Source organism: Varroa jacobsoni, unplaced genomic scaffold (genome assembly GCF_002532875.2).
Source record: "Varroa jacobsoni isolate VJ856 unplaced genomic scaffold, vjacob_1.0 contig01400, whole genome shotgun sequence".
Taxonomy (NCBI): Eukaryota; Metazoa; Arthropoda; class Arachnida; order Mesostigmata; family Varroidae; genus Varroa; species Varroa jacobsoni.
The window spans coordinates 1-17,537 of NW_019214634.1; the positions used below are offsets into that span (position 1 = coordinate 1).

At 41.8% G+C, this 17,537-nt stretch overlaps 1 long non-coding RNA gene across 5 annotated transcripts; it reads right to left on the reverse strand.

Moving 5' to 3' along the window:
- Positions 1-198: 198 nt before the first annotated feature.
- On the reverse strand, positions 199-17,537 carry LOC111272009 (uncharacterized). 5 transcript variants are annotated; one of them, XR_002687266.2, is made up of 4 exons: positions 17,362-17,537; positions 13,725-14,000; positions 11,096-11,230; positions 199-10,808 (listed from the first exon to the last, which is right to left on the reverse strand). It is a non-coding gene; the product is annotated as an uncharacterized LOC111272009 (long non-coding RNA). The 5 variants fall into 5 exon arrangements; XR_002687267.2 differs by having other exon boundaries at positions 13,725-14,034; XR_015315572.1 differs by lacking the exon at positions 17,362-17,537 and having other exon boundaries at positions 199-9,950; positions 13,823-13,866.

Sequence of the window (17,537 nt, forward strand, 5' to 3'; positions counted from 1 at the left end):
TTGTATAAAGAACAAGCAGCAAACAAAAGCTTACGGTAAAGTCCCAAACATCGTGGTGCGGTTAGGTTGCGAATAATCGTTCGTCATTAGGCGAGATAAACCAAAATCTGAACGAGGCGCGCAGTATCTCGAATGGAAGAGAACAGGTTGAAAGAAGACGAAAGTGAGTTGACTAATCTGAGTAATTTGAGAGCGAAAGAGTGGATGGATGTTGTTGACGCAGAAATAATGAGAACTAAAACATCAACTACACAAAAAAAAATGTGAAATTCTAGGGACGAAAATCAGTTGCGAGCGTAAAAAAGAGAACCCGAATCGTGTACCTGAAGATGTAGTAAATAATATTATGGCGTATTTTTGTTTGCACCCGAACACGAAAACATGTCTTCATTTACCTCCCGGCGGATGATGGTAATATGGTTCATTGTTATATGAAGCATTTTTTAATTATTTTAGCGATGGTCGGCAAACACGCTGGTGCTTGAACATTTTTCCAGTTTGCAAACATTGTTTTTATTACATTTTAATAATAGGCTCTGCTTTGACTATTTCTATTACGTGTAATATGATCATGCGATGAGATGTGTATTCATTAAAATGTTTCATCATCGTTGTGATCAGTTGCATCTAAACAATGGTTACAGATAGTTCGCCATCGTGTCACGGAGCTTTGGTACGAATGTGAAGTGCTTAGGGCTGTGGAAAAAGGTTTTTTGTGATCAAGCGCGACGGAGTACTTAGTTTTTAAAGCCGACGCTCTGGGTCGTTTGAGGCTTTTTTTTTTCTAATTTTCGAAACAAACAGAGCTTCTGGGCCGTAATTCCTAATATGGAAATGGGGATAGAAAAAGCTTAGCATGTTTCAAATGGACTAATTGTTTGAATACAATAGAGCGGAGGAGTTCCTGGTGCTTTCTTTTTCCTTCCTGTTTCAGAAATGAAACGGAGAAATATAGGGACGTTCGCAGATTGTGAAGTCTGCGTTGGACTCTGTACAGGTGAGCCTCATTGCTACTAAGCTCTCTGAGGTAGTTGTTGTCCTCCTTGGCAGAGCAGCTGAATGCGGAACCTACGGATAGCAAAATGATAATCTTAGGCGTAGGCTAGCTAGGACGGCAGGTGGTGTAAGTACGAAATGGGGATATGCGCTATTACGCGTAATGCGTCGGAGTGTGGTGCGCTAGGTGATGCTACTACTGCTTCCGCTGGTGGTGCAACTTGGGCGACTCTGTCGGTCGATCGGCCGACCTAAGTCTGTCTGTCTGTCATTTTATCCAGTAGCTAGCGCAAGGTCTGAGAACCGATTGGAGGGTGTGGCCCTCCCCACCTCGTGTGACAGCAGCGCCAGCATCCCCAGTGATATATGTGGTGGCAGTGCTGGCTCCTTTTCCCTCGTGCTCTAACGTGCACCATTTAGCGAAGCCAGGTTCTCTTACCCTATGCTCGGTTTAATCGACCGACCGACGGACAGACCCTTTCCGTGCTGTTGCTGCCTTTGCTGGTGCTTTCCTGTGCTGCTGCGTCCTCCCATAGGGAACTGCGGTGTTGCTGATGCTGACGGTGGCAATGCTGGTGGTTGTGGCTACTACGATGGTGGCGCCGGTGATTGGTGGCGCCGGTCGTGTGCTGCCCTGTCCAAATGAGGCTGCTACTGGCCTAGTTCGATTCTGCGTTCAGTGACGGTCCTCTCGTGGAGTGCTGAAGTGACCTTGACAGCTGCGCATGCGCAAAAAGTGAGGGACGGAGCGAAGAGCAGAGGGAAACTCGGCTAACGGCAGGAGTAGCATTCAGCCACAATAGACAGCCAGCTGCCGCTGCACTACCACTGTTGCGCCCTACAGAAACTTGACGCAAACACAGGTAGACATGCTGCTTTCCTGCCTTTCGTGCTTATTCTTGTCCGCCGTCGGCCGTTGTCAAGTGGCTCAGAGGCCGAGAAACAGGAACCAGCTTTGCTTGCCTGCCTGCCTGTTTACTATCTAAGTGGCAAAGCCTCCTGGGACCAGAAAGTGCAGGAGGTTGTAGGTGAGGCATGCCTCTAGTCGCCGGATCATGGTACTGGTACTATGTACTGGTATACTACGATGTTTGTGACCGCGAAGCACAACGGTCATCCCCTTGGGAAGGCTGCTGTCCTACAATTGGCACTAGAATTAGATAGCGCTGAATGCAGACAAGTAGGCAGTAGAAACGCAATAGCAGACAATGTATACATCAAATGGTGAATATTCTATGATCTGTATCAAGCGAGTCTGACTTAACGACTTCAGGATCCAACCCTTTGAGTCTTTGAGAACGCTTTGAATAGGCAGCTGTCTGGTATACACTCACTTGGGAATGCTTGTCGATCATGTTTGTTGGCTGTATAGTTTCTCTGCGTACGTAGAACGGGTGTCGTCCAACAATGGCAAACCGAGAAGCAGGACAATGATGCAAGTTGAAAATACTGCGGGCACTTCTATTTCGAAACTATTATCTCGAAAATTAGCAATTTGGAAAAAGGAGACCGCTTACCTGCATTTGGTTCAAGTAGAGAACGGCCGCAAATTGATTGAGTCCGCTGATGTGTTGGTGGTTGGCTTCGAGTACGTGGAAATGCTACTTGTGAATTTTCTACCGGCAGGTTCATGCAAGATGCGCTCCAATGAGGCTTATGAAATTAAAGGGTTGCAAATATGATACAGACAGGATAACGGTAACATCAAGGCCCAGACGATGGAATTTCGTTGCACAATTCTATATATGACAGACAGGCTGACAGCAAACGCTATAGACTTCATTGTAGAGGACGCGTTGACGACTTTTCCTCCTTTGTTTGATACACAATCGGATCTTTTTCACATGCAGGTTATTCCACTCGACATTATGCGTATGGTGTAATCCTTTTTTTGTTCGGTCTATTGCTTATGTTATACGGTCATTCTATTTTCGTTTTACAGTTACAATCTATTATGGTCTTTCACATTCCACTGGATCTGTCCAGTCACGGACATCGGACTATCGCGGTATAGTAACGTATCTACGTTTTACCTCTTGGGGGATAAATAGGAAGATCGGTGTCGTTCGGTTACCACAATTAAAGGCATGGTTGTAGTAGATTCGATCTATTGGGGCTGGCGGTCTATTGCTGACGCAGAAAATTGTTTTGAGTATGCATTTGGCTCCCCATTACGCCTTTGATACGTTTTATCCATGTTCTATGCTTCCAGCCTAATAAACAGACTTTTTTTCCCTTGGGTTTGTTGAATATGTGTCATCGTGTTTTTCGTGGAATATGTAATGCGTATCCATGTCAGTGCCTCTACAACGTATTAGCGCAGAAATACCAAATATAAGAGTTTGCACTCTATCTGATGAGCACCAAAAGGCGGTTAGTAGATGGGGTGGTTTACCCGCGATGATGTCGCTTGAGTGCTCACCAAAGAGTGTCAGCAGTACAACACGGGCATCAAACGAGTAAGGGATGAGGGGAGGAGGGGAAGGAGGGGCTGTTTCTGTAAAAATCATGAGAAAAACCAAATCGTAATCATTCTAGAAGAACTGAAAATAAGAAGGCTGGGTGCACCTATGAGCAAACGTCGTTGTGCGTTAGATGGTCGTACATATTGCTTACCGTTAATTCTAAACTCAATCATCTCCTCTAACAAACGGCCTAAAATTCAAGCTGATTGCTTGAGTCAAAAACGTAGAGTTTAACATGTTTCAACCTAACGAAATTCTGAACCTGCTCAAGCTTGGAAGTCTTGCTTTTTGGTAACACTGCGATTTTCGCCTACAATGCACCTTCGAGTCTACGGCAAATAGAGACGATTTTTTTTTATAACGTTAGCCAAAGAGACGACCACATGAGCTCAATTTGTCAACATGAGGCTGGGATATTTTTGCATTATTTCTGTGAAGCTAAAAAATTGAGCCTGCATTTATGTTGAGATGCCTTTGCGGTCCCCTCCTATTGTTGAGATAATTAAGAAATGCCATAAGGTCCTGCAACGTGGTTGTTCAATGGATTGTTTTACTGACTGCCTGTATTTGTTTTGCTATTGTCGGTTTTGTTTTTTATCCTTATTATAGTAATTCTTATGATCACACTTTTGATAAGTCTCGAATAAGGTAAGTTAAAAAGCCCTCAGACGAAAAAAAGGTGCGAACCGGATTTTAGTTGTTTAAAAATGGTCAAGCTACATTTTTTGGTATGTCGGAAGCTCTAATATCGGGTTGAGTCTCTGTAGTTCTCATAAACACTAATGATCTGTTTTTATTAATCTTTCGAAATAAATTTCTTTTGAGGTAGTGTTGCATTTTGCATCTATATATATATATATATGTATATATAATGAAAATATTTTGGGGCGGGGAGGAGAGCTCTCACCGGATGCCCCAGGCACACGCTATCTTAAAGCTGGACAAATTACTGTAATATTTTTTGTTCTTATTAATTCCTAAGCTCTAAAGGTATCGTATATATTTTATAGGAGTTTTTAACAGCCGACAGTACTATAGATTCCGGCTTGCTTGGGAGTGAGCCTATGCTGTTGTACGTGCAACCTGCTACAACAAAGAGAGGTCGCTGAGCATGAAAACGAATCCCGGAGAGCAAAAGCGTAAACTAGGAAAGGAAAAAACCAGACATGTTAGGCTCCTGTGGGAAGTTTTTGTAGGAACGAGGCTATAAATAAATACAGGTAGTGCAGCGCCCGGCCAGGCGGCTACCCAGATATCCAATCAGACAGGCAAGGAGACAAGCAGCCGGCGTTCTATCGCTTGCAAGGCATCCATCACTCAGCAGCCAGCAGATAAAACAATCCTCCGCAGGCATTGGTAGTATCGTGGCCATCGGAAACATTGTGTGGCCGTCGTGATCGTTCTCTGTCGTTTCCTTCTATTCCTGTTTTTTGCAACACCTCACTGCCCTTCCCTCCGCCCACCACTCTCCTCCAGCTTCATCACTCACCCACTGAGCGGCAGAACGGACGCCGTCCGACCAGCCGCTGGGGACCACTAGGCGAAAATCGGGAGCGCGTTGATCGTGCGGGTCCGGTCAGCCGCATGGCTGAACGCCATATGACTAGAGCCCACTGAATCACTCCCGTGCAGTATGATTATAACTACCTACTGCAAGGCATAGCCAGTCGCCGGGGGATGTTCCAGTCCAGAGCATCTGTAAGCAACATCCGTAGGCCTATACAATCCTCACAAGCGTTTGTTCTTGTGTGTGCGTGCATCTGTAGTTCAATGACCGTCGACTGTTAGCTAAGAAATGACGAGTGATCAGCTAGTAATAAAACTAGAGGTTTGCGGAGCGAGTGCATACCTGTTCCTCCGTACCAAGTGTTACATGAACAAGATCTAATAGCAGTTCATCGTTTGGTTAAGTCAAGTAGAAGCCAGATCGATTGCTTTCTACAAAGTAAAAGTTTGTGCCTAGCAGTTAATAGTCATTGTATTGACACACTGACAATTACAGAAGGATTATCGCTTTATTGGCTATCGTGCGTGCCGTTGTCATTTAGCAATAGACCGACCAACTTAATTAAAGGTTATTCCATGGTAGAATCGATTTAAGAACTAAAATCAACTACCAATTGATTCTAGCATTTGTTGATAGAACCAGTTCATTAGGCTCAAAGCAATAATAAATAGTGTCTGCGAAAACCAGATGTGTGTAGAATCCAATGCTAAATTTATTTTCAGATGGAACGTAAAGCTTAGGTACATAACTCCAAAGCAGCGGTCAGTGTACGCATCTTGTCAATGGATTTCTACAAAAATAAACGCTCACAGCTGCACCTCAACAATCATAAATTCTATCCAAAATCAAAGTATGGAGAATTTTAACGAAAAGTTTATCCTTCTTGAGGTACACATCTTTCGTATAGAGATGAATGCAAGTTTTATGGTAATTTCGAGATGCAGCCCTTTACGCATGAAGTAAATATTACACACATTTTGTGTGTGTATGGGTCACTCTAGTGGAACGTTCTAAATCGGTTTTATTTGTGGTGGCAATTGATTACGCTTAAATAACAAAATGGCGTCTTTTCGTTGTCTCGTTTTGTTCAGCAACGTCACCGTACCACGCCATTGTGAAGGACTTTAATGTGATCACAATTGTGAATCGCTATTGCCGAAGGCAGCCACAGTCCTATTTTTTCGGTCTTCCAATTTTATTTGTGAAACTGTCAGCGGCTGACTTCGCTCTAATTCTACTCTAGCTATTGGACACTGGATTTCGGGTAGCGGCACCTGGCACTGTATTATACACAGCGTCTGGCTAAACGTCTTCGTTGAAAGGTCTTCGATGTTTATGTCACAGACAAGAGCTCAGCAAAGAAAATATTGCCGTCAACTATTAGGATTCTCTGAAACGGCAACGATGTGTTTAAAGATAGATAATATTGGTCATATATTAGTTGAATTCGGTGGTAAGAGCAGGTTTGTTTCTACATTACCGCTGAAACGAATTCAGCTTTTGTGGTGGGAATTATTAAAGCTTAAGCAATAACAATGACGACGACGACGACGTTGATGGCGATGATGAGCGCGGTAATGCTCCGGGCAGACAACAGTCATTTTAGAGACATTGGTTGTGCGACAGAGGTAAATTTTTCGTACACAAACTACTCGTATTAAAACTGCTTGATGGACGTTATTGTGGGCTGGCGTTGGTGGCGAGCTATTTATAGTTTATTTCGAACGAAGAACGAAATGTAAGCCTACGCCTGTTTAGGCGTCTTTGCTAAGCAACAGCTTTGCCTGGCTACTTCCGTTGTACGATTACAAAGCTCTTTCGTATGTTTCAAGTCTCAGGCCATAACAATGTATATAAAAATTTAATGTTCTCAGCTGGTCATTAAATACGGGAGAATTCTGCATATTTTTACCGTCTACTCTCCAATCTTCGGTTTATGTCGTGGCTCTGCAGCAGCGTTATTGGGCCTATGCATCAGTACACACCGGGGAGTTTATATGGCTTAGATACTGGTCTAGATTAGTTTCTTCGCATGGAGTAATTAAGGATCTTTGCGCATCTCGGAAAAATGTTTCTGCTTTACCGGTGCGAATCTTACTGGGGCTGCACTGGTTAATGTCCGTGTTTCTGTCGTATATTCAAACCTATTAAGATATTCGGGTAAAGAAAAAACTGTGCCTTATTGCGAAGGCCTGTACGTGTTGCTTCGACGTACTTCTACTTTTTGTTGAGCCTCGCGGTGGCTAATCATGAAGGAATTCAACTTCATAAAACATTTTTACTAAGATACCTCACTCAATTAAGCACAGAATGCAAATTTCATGATATCCGATTGGTAATAAATAAGGAAGCGATTGTTGTTGTCTTGATTGTTATGCCGTATTATTGATTCTGCTATTGTTGTTGTTGTTTGACCTGCAATAAGCAGATACTAACGCTTAAATAGCACAAGGTTTACGTGATGTGTTCTCGCTTAACTGATCCGGACTGCTCCTTCTATATAACAGATTTGTGGGCAATGCTGAATTCAAGGACCGCTACTCTGAGACAGATTGGACTTACGTTTACTACACCTCGTTCATTTTTCAAGTTGCTCGGTATGCTTGTGTCATCGTCGTCATCATATTGTCCTTCTTTCGACTTAGAGTTACATAATCCATTCCTGTTGCAGTACGATATTAGATACCTGACGGTGTTAAACGCATCCAAATACGCATAAGCGTAACCTAAAAAAGCTTTCGATTATGGTTAAGTAGTTTCAATTATAAAACAAATGAGATACAGGTAAATTATAGCACAGTCATTGTAAAACTTCGACTGATTGTTATCATGTTTGAATTTATGTAGTACCCTATAATTATAAGATACGATAGAAATTTCAGTTGAACAGATAAGCTCATCTGTTCAACTAAACCATTGTGCACTCGATGTAAATACGTTTTAAAATTCGAATTTTACATTATTTATTTGTGCACTGCACCAGCTTGTCACGCGTTGATTTGTCAGCTTCATTCATGTGTCAGCAGACGGACGGTGGAACTATGTTCAAACTGAGAGAAGCAAAAAGAGAAAGAACACATGCAACTTGACAAGATACATATAACCAATTAACGATGATCAATAGTAACAAGGGCAGTAACAACTTCAGCTGCTTCTACTGAAATTCTAATCGAGGCAAGCCATCATCACATCTTCATTAGAATGCGAATCAATTGCCATATTCTTGCACGATGCCCCGTGTCGACGCTTTCGTGTACACGATGTGATTGTGATCTGAACCGTAAGCCCAATGGCTTTAATTCTAAACTGTTTGAAAATGGGTGTCTGAGGCACGCTATGTTTATATGGGGACAGAACTGTGTTGCCGAAATCTGCTTCTGCATCGTATTGCATTACACTATGGTAAAATTAGGTCTGTAAGCGCATTACATATCTAAACTATTCCAATTGCCCTCATTCTATCTGTTACTCTATATCAACGGACAAATGAGCGAATACCCGTGCAGTGTCGCACTTTACGTCGGGGGCAGGTTGTGTGCTGTAGTTATCTTGTTGCTTAGTTGTTTTAATTGCCTCGTTTAGTTTGAACAGTCGGATTGGAGGTGCTTGGATCGCCTCTGCTGTGGCGGCTCGTCAACTGAGCTGGGTTAAACCCGTCGAACGGTCCTAGTGACCGGACAGCTGGGATCTACGGATATTGAACGGGATTGGGGTGGTGGTAGATAGTAGCTTGACGACAGAAGCACATATTTTTCTACTGCAACTTAAGTCTAGTAACGTTCATCTTTGTAATCATAGTATTGACAGCAGGGACGCTAGTAGTAGCTATGATGACGAAAGGCTTTTTGGTAGTGGACAGTAGTTATACATATCAGTTAACGAGCGATTTGTTTGAACGAAACCGTCAACATCGAATTCTATATGCTATTTGTATGTTTTAGATTGTACTATAGAAGTGCGATAGCTCCGCGTGCACAGTACACTGTTTCGGCAGTTTTCACACCGTGCTTTACTTATTAGGTCAAAGAAGGACGGCATTGGCGGTCATCAATAGTTGAAGCAGAAGCATTGGCAGGACTTCTCGGCGTGTTGCGGTTATCACGGCTATAGCTATGATATTTTCGAAGACGGGAATGATCTGCTCTACATTATTAACAACAGAGGTTATTATTAACGACAGAGGTCGACGAACAAAGGAAGCTTGGAATAGCAAATATGAATTGCGATCTTTTCCTTGTTTAGTACACGTCGTGTCACATTATCTGCTCGGTAGAAATTATCGTCATCCGTCTCTTTATTTCGATTTATTGTTTACTAAAATAGTACTAAACTTAGCGTAACCGATATAAATTCTCCCCGTCTATGTATACGACGTGTGTATCATATGCACATATATATAATATGCTATTGCCAGCCAAGAAAATACATCTAATATGCGTTTGTTTCCAGTAGAAGTTTTCTGGGGAAAGTATCCTGCGCCGTGCACCGCAGGTAAGGCCTTCGTTGCATCAAGCTTCTTCTACCGCAAATTGTTTAACTCGTGAGAGGTTTTACACTTGGTACTAGTAGGCGCCAAGCGTAAGTACTGTATTAGCTGCGAAGTATCGTGTGTAAATATGCGTAATGTACTACCTAAGATCACGCCTATCATTTCGCTTTAGGGGCCAGCTTACAGCTAAAGAATTATACGACGGAGCAATAGTGAGGTTACGGTGGGACCCACTTTCATCCCTATCTCTAGTATCGCTGTTATGAAGGGATCCCCTCGGCATTTCGGTACGAGCGAGTGGGTAGCGTTTACTTGCTGCTGCTATCTTGTGTGGACTGCTTCACCGGTCGATCCGGTTATCCGTCGCTGCCCGTAGCGATGTAAGTAGATGTCGCCGCTGCCTGTATCTCACTGGCGGCTACATTTTGTCCGACTGGAGCACCAGACATTAGTTTCCGGCGTTGCTGGCTAGCGCTTAGACTGAATGAACCAGCTGGGGAAGGAAGAGCGAAGACGTAAAGCGAGAGAAGCGATAACAATAACAGCAACAGAACGCAGAAGGAAACTGAGGTCACCAGAGGGGCGAAAGGCGTGAAATGAATTTGGATAAAGCTACTACGAGTACTACACACTGACATATAAACCTTGTGACACTCTTGGCTCTCGTACATATAAATATATATGTGTGTGTGCGTGTGTGTTACGCGGGCTTCTGAAATCTTTTGAAAGTCCAAAATTTTCGCGTAGTACTTAACATGTACATGTTAGGCGGTGGACTAGGAAGGAACATATTGCTAGGATTAAGCAGTCGAGCTACCTATTTTACTTAACTTGAACTATACATGTGTAGCCGTTTATTAGCTTGAGGCGGCGGCAGTACAAGCACCAGCAGTAAAGAGTCGCAAATCGTGTCTTTTCTTTTCTATTGTTTAATCAAATTTACAGTCGAGTTGTCTTAGGCAAAGATATTCAATACAATGTGCGAATGAAACGATATGCTCGTTCGTTAGGTTTAGCGTCATATGCAACCACTTCCCATATAGCAGTTTCAATTACATTACGTATTCGTATCTAAAAGTGGGTTATCAATGGTGTTCCAGGACGTTACCCAGGATAATTCTTTAAGATTCGGGTCTCAGTGCAAGCACATTGTTTATCCTGGTCGACACATCTATAAACAGATTTCAGTATTAATCGCTTTGACCATCGGGGTTAAAGACTGAGGGTATGCATCAATATTGGGCACCGTTAGAAAGTCTAATCGAAGGCGGAAACCCATCTTGATTCACTTTTAATCGCCTGATCTTATGATTCGAATTACCGAGCGTCACCAACTTGAAGATACTCATGACTGCAGAAGAAAATAATGTTTTTCGAGATTAAGAAAGTGTTCTCATTATGGAGCTGGGAGTTTAGCATATAGGCAGCAATATTGCTTGCCTCGATTGTTTATTCAACAGAAAAGCAAGAATTAGCTAGTCTACATTTGACGGTATAGGTGTATGCGAGCGGCCCATTATGTTATTACGGTATTGGAAGTAAAAAAAAAACGTAAACACAGTGTAACTTCGGCCAAACGTTTGCGTATTTCGAGACCAAAGAAAGATTGTATTATGAAGCCGCATTGAGAGTACTTACACGTATAAGATGCACACTGTTTTGCTTGCCAACGAAGACCACGTACACTCGAATTTCTTTTCTACAACAGCTTTGCGACCACTGCTGATGTTGACAATCGGAGCGATCTCCGATCGAAGCCATGTTATAGGAAAGCTGAAGTGAAAAATCAACCATGTAGAAGGATAATTATTGCTAGACCGGAAAAAAATAGATTTCTTTCTAATGGCTGTCTTTATGTTTTGTTCATTATTCGACTTTGTTTTTTTTTTCTTTGACAGGTTCTTCCGTGTATAGCACTTGTGGGAATGTGTGCTCGTAAAGACTCTCTAGAATGCACGGTACGTTGATAACCAACTACTGATCTTTGAGTGTTTTTCATATTTTTAAGTTGTTGAAATAAGTAAGCGTACCGATCCATTATCGTGAGATGCTGTTATAGAGACCCGAAGTGTCCTATACGTACAACATTCACACTTCTATTGCATGCTGCAATTTAATACTAATATAATAATAATAATTACTAATTTAATAATAATGAACTATAATGAATAAGGGACTACTGCCCTCGGATTATTTGTCCGAAATCAAGGAAACAGGGCTTCGAGCGGAGATTTTTTAAGCCTGCGTCTAGGCGTGTCCCTATATAGTTGACTTTAATAATATCCATAGGTACCGGAACACCACGTACTTTTTTCGTAATGATCACTTTTTCCCTGTACGGAATTAAAAATTACTAGTTGTCTGTACTGTTCAATGTCTAATGTATTCACGAGGTGTGGGTCAAATGCGCAAACATACCATAGAACCCTGTTTGTGCACTTCACATCGTGAGAACTGAAACCATTAAAGATTGTGACTTATGAAACTCTACACTATTTGATATATAATCAAGGTAACAGCTACTTAGATTTGCTAGTGCCATCCGAGGCTCATAGAAAATCGAATCATTCTTCGATGGAAACTCCTCATGGTTAATTATATAAAGTACACTTCTTTGTTGTTCTGTTTCCTATTGCGCATTTGCATTTGAAACTTACGAAGTTATACTACTCTTGAAAAGTAGAGAGGTCTTAAATAATTGATACTGAATTATTGGGTTCCACGTTCGGACTGACAGGTATGTTAATAATTTGCTTTGTTTTAAACGCATTTTTCCTTTGAAGAACTATTTACATGAGTCATTCTGTCTCGACAGTATAAAATATATTTATCGAATAAAGCATGTATTTTGCGATAGCTTTTCAGTTCTGCCAGCATCTGGTTGAGAGGAGATCGAAAATTTTCAATTTGCTGTGAAAGATTTGCCTCCATTGCAGCGAAAGGGAACCCAGCGGTCAAGCGAACGCTTGCATTCAAGGTATCCGAATTATGACAAGAATAAGGTGAAGAAGTGCTGAGTCTGACGAGATATACAGATAGCAGCAGCAATGACAACAGCAAAACCTTAACGGCAAAACGAGCCACCCAGTATTCGTCTTCCTCTTCTTCCCGTTTAGCATTGCGTTTCTTAGTAAAGCTATCTAATAGCAACCCGACCAATAAGCAGAGATAATCACCATCATTATCACATAATGGATAAAACTGTGCTTATTCATCTGCTAAGATAGAGCTTTTATTACCAAAATTGATAGTGGTGCTGCTACTACTGGATCTATCCGACTGTTTTGTATTGGTTGTAGTTTTGCCTGCCATCATTTAAAGTACCGCGACAATAAGGTATTGAGTAAGAATACATTGAAGTCCGTGCGGTGTTAAGTACGATCCGACAACAGCAGCAGGTGCCTGCAACAACAGCCGATGAGGCCTGTGGGAATTCCAGTAGTAGCTAGCGCAGTGTTGTGCCGTACCCGTGGCAGGTCCTGCTACCATTAACCAAACATAGAAACACACACATATTCATACCACAGACGCCCGGTTGCGGCTGCTGCTGGTGTTCCGCTAGCTGGCCAGTAGATACAAGGCCCTCGTACATTTGCAAGATGCTTCTCTGTGTGTTACGGCAGTTGTCGCCGCTGTTTCTGTAGCACGATCATCCATCTGTTATGTTTATATGTGTGCGCGTCAATGTGCGTTGTAGAGTGTAGACACGCAAGCATGTTAATAACATAGGATATGGGTTAGAGGCGACATAGCGGTACAGTAGAGTTGGTAAGTGTTGTAGTGATACGCGGAAAAAGTAGCTTAGCTATTGCCGTAGCGGTATTTGTCATGCGACGTTTTACTATCTAACCACAAAGGCAAAATAGTGTTGGGATAAGAAAGCCGATTGTTGGCTTGGCCTTAGGTCCTGAAAAGAGTTGAACAGTAATTACAATGCAGATGACAGCATATGCTAAACAAATACAATTTGCGAAAATTCTACTTGCATTGCAATAGAAACTAAAGCAGCTAAACAAGCAATTGCAATGGTCGTACTTTGAGTCTAAGATTCTGGACAATATCCGAGATAAGGTAAGTTTCGACCGGAAAAGCGGCTATCTCAGGACTGGTGTACAGATCGAAATATTGGGTGGGTAAACACGATCACCATTTTGGAAAGTACTTGGTATTTATCAGCTAAGTTAGTGGAACAACATACAAGAAATGTCAGTTAACATTATTTTCTTTTGAACAATGTTACTTACAGCTGAGCTCGTACATATAATACCTTTTCAACAGCTTTCTTTACCCAGTTTGCTGTTGCAGATGATAAAAATGACGTCTTCTGATCGATATTTCTCGTATTAACTGAATCGTATGCACTACCTGATCAGATCTCGTTCACTCATCTGATGGATACGTCAGCTACAGCATCAACAATGACAACAGTAGAAGCAACCAACAACGTGTCGCATCACGATGCCGACGACGCGCGTGTTTTCGTGATTGATATCGTTGGCAAGCGGTCGAACGAACGGGCAGACCCGTATCTGTCGAAGAAGTCCTGGTATTGTTTCACCCCAATGAAATCGAAGCGACTATATTAGAGAACATGACAAAGAAAAAAATTTCCAGCTGGAGGAGACAGTTCTGACAGCTTTCTTCACTGCTCACAGCCGCTAGCAAGCAGCGGTAAATATGACAAATCGAATCACATTTTAGATTTCTTTTTTCTTGAGTGAAATATATGAGTGAATGCATTATTGCTAATATTTAATGTTCTGATGTTGTTGCTACTATTATATATATATATATAATATACATGCTGGTATATAATGCATTGAAGATAGCACCAACCAGGCCATCATCAGAACGAGCGTTCAGCTATGGCAATGTGCCAGCAAAATACTTGGGTGAAATTGATTACATCATGGCTTTCAATATAAATTTGTATGATGGAGAAAAAAGATAACGTTTAGAATAGTGACAGATAATTATGGAGTTTAAGATGAATGCACTATTCAATAAGCATCTTTATCTGTTAGCTTAACGTAATCTATAATGGTTTAGTCTAAAGTTTTTATTGTATATGTCGTGTGATAACGAACTGGCGGATGCAATTTCGATGCGGCTCAATAACCATAAAACGAGCTATAATAGCTTATTATGGCTTAGCTTGAACACTACTGGATTTCGGTCTTCTCCAGCTTGCGTTGTATACAACACTTCTCGACAAAAAATGGTCAACCCGAAGCGTATATATATATATATATAATATGCCTGAACGCATATATAGTTGTAATTCGATCTATATATTTGTAGCGCATATGTGGACAACTAGTTATAAATGGTCTCGGATCTGATCTCGACGGATTCGGACATCTACATAACGTGCGTAGTCGCCTGCTTTCAACTACAGTTTACATATAGCAATAACACATTACTTTCTCTGCAAATTTAAATGCAAACGCATGCATGTGCTGCAGACGAAACTGCTTGTAGATGTCTCAAATGATCGCAGCGGCAGCGGCAGCGGCGGCGGCGGCAACTGTAATTGTTAAAACAGTTACGTTCATATTTATTAGACGCACGTTCCGTTTAGATTTCTACTAGTTTCGCGCTGCTGCTGCTGCTAACGAAGATAGCGATAATTAATGCAGCTTTTTGTTTCTCGTGGCGAAGGCAGGGGGTTATCGAAGAGACACAAAGTCAGCAGTGAGTCTATTTCGAAACGCTCTCTCTCTCTCTCTCTCTCTTTATGTCCGTTGAATTAGCTGAATGATTCGTTACTACACTCGAGTCAGATGATGGCCGATTTTAGATCAGATAGATGTCGCCTACAGCTGTTCCGATTTAGTTATCCTCTTGCCTTTCCACCATGCCAAGTCACACACCACCATAGCCGAACGCGGCTGTGTTGGCCTCTGTTTCGTTTAGTGGCCGATTGCAGTCATCCTGAGATGGTGGTATATTACAACCGATTCATAATTTACCATTCTAGTTCAGCCGCTGTGTTGAGATGAAGCGAAGCAACAATAATATTAATTAAAGAATGAAACGAGCTCATGTATTTGAGTGAGTAAGGCGCGGAATGTTTTATGTTTGTGTCGTCATTTCCATTAACCTACTGAAGGCCGCTATATATAAATGAGGATGTGAGATTCGATCGCTGCGCGTCTAGCTCAACTGGCACTTTTCTCTGAGGTTCAGAAGAGGCTTGCGCGTTGCGTTGGTAGACTTTAACGATTTGTCGTAAACGATGACTTCGTCTACGCACCAAACACGTAATCGTGTCTTTCTTGTTAATTCTTTGTTTTCGATGTGTCAGAACAAACTAACCTTCAGTAGCAAAATTGTCTAAATCAAATTTCAACGCACGGATCGACAGAGCTATAGATAAAAGGCAATACGAACTTAACACGAAACATAACGTACTAAATACTTGTATGTTGTAGGAACACAGTACAATGGATTACCTTTTTTCTTTTTTATCTGGGGTTGACCATCGTAATATTGTGGCATCATTATCAGAAAATGTGCATGCGCCCGTTCTCCACAACAGTTGAACGAAAATAACCGCGTCGTTCGTTTCGACCTGCTTCAGTAAACTGAATCGTTCTTCTGAGATTTTGCTATTCTGATTTGTTGATAATTTCAGATTCCCCACATGCTCATTCTCTCGCGTGACGTGTCCCAGTGGATCTTATTCTTGTGTGCGTTATGGCCTGCCTCACAGCCCAAGGGCCTAAACATGTTCAAAATTGTTTCGTAGAGCCCCTCCTCAAAGCAAGCGGCCCTAGTAAGTTAATGCGCGTTTCGTTCGTGGATCTCTGCTTCGTTCCAACGGGTTTTTAGGGCACTAACAACTAACGTGCAGTCAACCCAGGTTCGTGCCCAACTCATTATTAATTAATGTATCTAACTAGTAGTTTCGTAGCACCGCAATAATTTCTGCCATGCGCGATTTAGAAATATGCTGAATACGGCTACACCATTGTAATACTCTACTGTTGCAATCTTCTTTGATGATGATAGTTAATGCTTCGCAGCTTTCGCTTGATCAAATGCGTGGGTGCAAAAATAGAATGCAACATTTTACTTTACGAAGTTATCCGGAGTTAGCAGGTGATGGATGACAATGATGCGTTTTTACTTTTTGTTAATCCCGAGGATGCTGATGTTGAATAGTGTAACTGTGTATTAGTTATTTTGTAGCATTTTTTTCAGCAATAATACTCAAATGCTGTTTGTTGTGTGAAGAACAGTGCGGTGTGTAGTGTGTCGATGCTCTCGATGATTGTCAGAATCCTGAGTAGAAATTTGTCAGTCGGAGCAGGATTACTTTTGGTTTCATTGTTAGTGTTGCTTAAAGAGCTCAAAAATGAGGTTGTCAACGATTACGTCGATGGCCAGTCAGGAAGCTTAGATTAGCGAGCGGTAGCTTGATAAAGGTGTGAGCGTCTTCAGTGGTACGTGCGTTTTAGCAGAAAATTGTTATCGTACTGAAGCGAATTTCGAAGACGTGCGCATGCATATGTACCATAGTGAGTATCACTTTTATATATTCTGAAGAATATTTCGTTAAATCCGTACGTATAAATAAAATTCGTTGTAAATTTAACTAGTGAAGAAACGAATATAACAAGGTACATTTGAGTTCTATACGGCAGAACCGCCTTTGCGTATTTTTAGCTAATCCAGCCCGTTAGATACGCTTTTATGATCTGTTGAGTTGGACGAAATGCTGGCTCCCATCTAATCCACCAAGGAAAATAGGCTGGTAATGGCGGTACATGCACTTAAAATACCGGGAGTTGACTATATATGTGCATGGCAGGAGTTGTTTATAAGAGTCAATCTATATCATTGGTCTATACATACATTTGTTATCGATGTGTGTGTGTGTGTCTGTGTATGTATCTCACTCTTTGCTGATGCTGATGCTGCTGACGCAATTCCTCTTGGGGCTAACCTTCCGATTTAAGCTTCTGATGACTGCGATAGCGACCGCTATTCTGGATACTACCACGTTTCGGCGTCTTTACCACCAAACCTGTGTCTCTATGTGCACAGTCTAACGGCGATAGCAGCTGCAACAACA